Below are 5,000 nucleotides of genomic sequence, written 5' to 3' on the forward strand. Positions count from 1 at the left end.
GGATGGGGTAAAAGGGGCATTGGGAAAGAAGGGAATGTCTGTTGAGGAAGGACGGGAGAGGACGGAAGATATGGGTGAATGGGGAATGGCTGTGTATGGATGATGCTATGATGCATGAGGGGGAGTGGGTGGGGGATGGGGAGTGAGGGAATATGTATGAGAAATAAATTGACGCAGCCCGAAATGTATTTCTCCCCGTCTTCTTTTTTGCATGAGGGGACGGGGGGGGGGGGGGTTACCGATTTAATGAAGCGGCCTTACTATGGATGTGCTGTGTCTTGCAACACTGCTTCTGACTAGTAATGAAAAAAAAACTGCCGTTAGAATAAAAAAAATAGTTTTTTGATATTCTGTCTTGAATATCTCGGAAAGAAAAAACACATTACAATTGTTTCTAGATTATCAAAGAAGACAGTATACCCCTCAAACATATATATATTTTTTTTATGATTTTAGGTCATTTCCCATTTTCGATGTTTCATGTTTTGGTGTATTTTATTGATTTTACAATGAACCTGTTGCATCTCTAACTCTTAAACACATGCGTATTAATAATATCCCTTTGATGATGGTGATATGTAAGCGTTTTCTGCCAATTTGGTGTAATTTCTGGAATTTTGTCTCGTAAGAGGTTTGGCACCACTGTGACTGAGATTTGGCAAAATTGTAAGTTGTTCGTGTTTGTTACCAGTTCTGTACTCTGTTGTTGTGTGGGTAATGTGAATAAAACCTACAATGCCAGGCAGGAAGAAGACTCCAGTTACCAAATTATTAATTATTCAATGATGTCCCAAGTGATGGGAAAGTGGCAAAAGTGAAATGCTTATTTTGCTCGACAGTACTGTCAAAAAACGGAAGTCGGATGGTAAACCATATATTCAGTTCAAGAAATGTGGTGAAAAAAATCAAGAAGTATTTGACACGTGGCAAAGGCCAAAAAAGCAGTTCTTACTGATGCTGAAACTACTGAGGGAAGATCACAAGGCATAGACAGTGACTTAGACATGGAACTGCAGTTGCTCTTGCATGATACAAGTGCAACAGGTACAAGCACTTATACAATACAAAAGATATTAGATGATTAATTTTTCACAAGTCCGATTCCGATGGCTCTGCCCAGACCTGACACAGCCACAGGCACGACAAGTAGACCTGGATCATCTGTCTCTATCAGTTCTGGAATCACTCCAGTGACTTCCACTCCTGCTAAAGCCAAAATGTTAACACAGCAGAAGATTGATTCATACACATATGTTGACAAAATGACAGAAACACAAACAGTAAGTATATACTATATTATAGTTATATATTGTATTTACTAATGTGTCTCCAATGTCAGCATTCAGTAATCTGTCTATCAATATCATGGTTAATGGAAATCAAATGCATTACAGGAAGAAGCTCAGTTGCAGTCAGCCCGGGCTATCTATGTAAGTGGCTGTCTACTAAGATGGTGGGTAATAAGTTGTGGGCAAATTTCTTCAAGACTCTGAGGCCATCTTTCAAGATTCCGAGCCGGGACTCAATCTCAAACAATCTTCTTGAGAGAGTCTATCAGGACTGTTCTGTAACTGTTAAGGAACTAGTAGCATCTGCTTCTAGTGTTGCAGTAATGTGTGATAGTTGGACTAATGTCAGGTAAGAACTATAGGAATATATAACATCATTATGTCACTTATTATTCCTAATAAATTGTTGTAAATAATTATTGCCCTAATTAATACTAAAATACTGGATAATTACAGGAATGAGGGGATGATAAACTTCTTTGTGACAGTGCCAAGGCCCATATTTTGGAGCAGCATTGCAACAGGTTAGTTTAAGTTAAAATAGCAGTCAATTACAACTCAAATACAAAATTAACTTAGACAATAAAATAAAGTATTTCACATAAACCTCCTATCTTAAGAAGAAATTAATATTAATTAATAGTCAATTCTCTGTATACCGGTTTTCATTAGTTTTGTACTTTTGGAATATGCAGTACATAGCAGATCTCCTGAAGAAAGTAGTGGATAACATTGGGCCATTGAAAGTGTTGGGGGTCTGCACAGATAATGCCTCTAATGTGAACAAGGCTTGGGAACTGCTTTAGTTGGAATATCCCCACATAAAACCATATGGTTGCATGGCTCACACTCTGCCGTTAATATTTACAGACATAAAAAAGATCAAGTCTGCAGAAAATATACAGTCTGACTGCATAAAATTTGCAAAGCAGTTAAACAGTCCCAAAAGCTCACTGCTCTACTCAAACAACATCAGCAGTTATCACAGGGGCAACAGCAGACACTAAAACTGTCTGTTAAAACAAAGTAAAAATTATTAGTATATTACTCATTGCCAACGATCATAACTTGCAAAACAGTATTTAAAATATAATTCTTATACCAGTAAACTTGCTGTGATTTCTTTATTAAGGGTACATTTAATTTAATGTTTCTCATGGCTGAGCTGTTTTGAATTGAGAATTCATACTGGTACAAATATTGGTGTCTTTTTTTTTTTATATGGGAACCCATTATCCAGTGTCTGAAGAGTGTATGCATTAACAAACATGCACTTCAGGCTTTGCAATCAATGATGATGCCAAGCCATCTTTGGATTTGTCCATTAGGAAGCTCCTACTTTCAGAAGTATTTTGGGATCGGACTGAGGTTATTCTCAAGCTCCTGAAGCCAGTGGCAAATGCCATCACTGCCATAGAAGGAGACAATAAAAACCTCTCTCTAGTAATGAAAGTGTTCAGTGATTTAAAGCTGTCCTTTGAAGAGAATCTCTCCTCATCCCAAATCCTCAAGAGTGAAGAAGATGCCTTCAAGGGAATAATTCGTAAAAGGAAGAAATTCCTGGTGAAAAGTATTCACCTTGCATCCAACTTGGTGTATCCTTGTTACTGTGGATGTCAACTTTCGGGTGAAGAAGCGGTAAGTAGAATTTATTCTTATTTTGTAATAATATGCTCTTATTACACCCAAAATCCAGTCATGCCCGTATGCCACTGCATATGCCTTCAAGTCTTACTTGACCTGAATTCACCTGACCTAAATTACTAGTAGTATCTCTTTAAGATTACACAAGTTGTGGTATCATATACTTATACTAAAGATATTGTTGATTTTCAGGTGGATGCAATGCAGGCCATTTATGAAATTGCTGCACAACTGCCAAATGTCGATGACACCCAAGCAATAGCTGAGTTGGCAGATTACAGGTCCAAATCAAACTTTTTCAAAGCCATTTGTTTGGAGTGCTGTTGATAAGACATCAGCATCTAGTTGGTGGAACTGGATCTGTTGTTCAACTCAGCTGTCCCGTGTTGCCTCAAACATCCTGCAACTACCCCCATCCAGTGCATCTGTTGAGCGATCCTTTAGCAGACATGCATTGGTACATTCTACGAGAAGGAATCGTTTGACCACCGACAGAGCTGCCAAGTTGGTGTTTATTGGGCAAAACTTGGCACTGGGCAATATGGACGATGCCCATGAATATCCTCGCCATGCAGCCCATGCCAGTAATCCACCACCACCACAACCATCAACCAGCAGGGATTCTACTGCTTCAAGCAGCATCCCACTTTCCAGCTTGAGTCGGACGACTCGGGCCCTTCTGAAGCAGATTATGAGGACTCAATTGATGATCTGACCAGCTCCGGCCCTAAAGTCATGATTTCATCTGATATAGAGGAGCCTGAGGAGGAGCGGCAGGAGCCACATGACATGGAGTGATGTAGTAAGGAAAATTTGTAGTGGTCAATCCCTGAAGATTGTGCTAAGATTAGAGTGGATTTTAGAGGACTATGATGGATATACATGGAGGAAACCATTTATAGCAGTCCATCAAACACATTTACAGCACATGGCTATATTGTATAAAGGCACATAGACTGATCAATACTTGTCTGTTTTCAGGATGATGACGTTGCTGGTGTATGCAGACACAATATATTGGCAAAGAGCTTCATGCTTATTTAGATTTTGTAAGGTTGCCATATTGGCCCATATACAGCATCTACACTTGTTGCAGCATCTGACAAAAAGGTCAATTACTTATGCCTATATTCATAGTGCCTGAAAATAGGTAAACATATGCGGAGGAATGAATCAAGTACTTACACCTGTTTTTATGTACTCAATATTAATATCTGAGCAACTTTGGCAGTGTGAAAAAAAACTCCTATAATTTTTTTTTCATCACTACTTCTGACCCAGGGCAGTGGACAAGATGCAGGGATAACCCGTCATCCAGGAGGTCCTAGATGAGAGGGAGGGAAGAGAGTAGAGTAGAGTTGAGTATGTTGGGGATGGAATGAGTGGGAGTGGTTTCTATGCCTTTGTTTGTTTTTTTTTGGCTACCTCCTATGTAAGGGGGAAAAAGTATTTGGTATACATATACATATATATACATATGATTAAACTTTGCAGCAGGTTCTGCATTCACGAGTTTCTTGCTGACATGTTCAACTTTTCTAATACTTGAACGTTGAATATCGTTGAGTTGCCTTATTATGTGTCCAAACTTCATTTGGAATGGATGTAAAGACAATACTAACTTCTTAATTTTACTAGTAGAGCTTTCGCCTAACTTTAGGCATCTTCAGTACAAATTGAGTACAAATAGTAAAGGTAACAGTATATACAAAGAACATATGGAACATTAGGAGAGACGGGAATTCGGACAGTCACTCATGAGACAGGATCTGATGTTCCGCCCACTGGGTCAACGGTGAACCTATGCCTATGATCTATATACTTAGAAGTAGGAATGATAAATTGGTCGGGATTTGGTTTGTTCATGGTGGGGTTTTTTCTTTTAATGTGAAGTGCTTCTAAGATGAGAAGGCGCCTGTAGTTTGATTCCTTTTGTAGAATGATGGTTCCTTCTTCCAGATCCTTCCTTGAGACTGGGGATTAATGTGTGTCGATGTGATGTTGTTTTATGGCTCCATTAGAGAGGTGAAGGGTGAGGCGTCTTGATAGTTTTGTTGTAGTCGACCC

At 39.0% G+C, this 5,000-nt stretch overlaps 1 pseudogene; it reads left to right on the forward strand.

The window, feature by feature from the left end:
• Window positions 1-2,128: 2,128 nt before the first annotated feature.
• On the forward strand, window positions 2,129-3,648 carry LOC143033553 (uncharacterized; annotated as a pseudogene).
• Window positions 3,649-5,000: the final 1,352 nt, after the last annotated feature.

The sequence above is a fragment of the Oratosquilla oratoria genome, chromosome 16 (assembly GCF_046742065.1).
Source record: "Oratosquilla oratoria isolate Oo_2021 chromosome 16, ASM4674206v1, whole genome shotgun sequence".
Lineage (NCBI taxonomy): Eukaryota > Metazoa > Arthropoda > Malacostraca > Stomatopoda > Squillidae > Oratosquilla > Oratosquilla oratoria.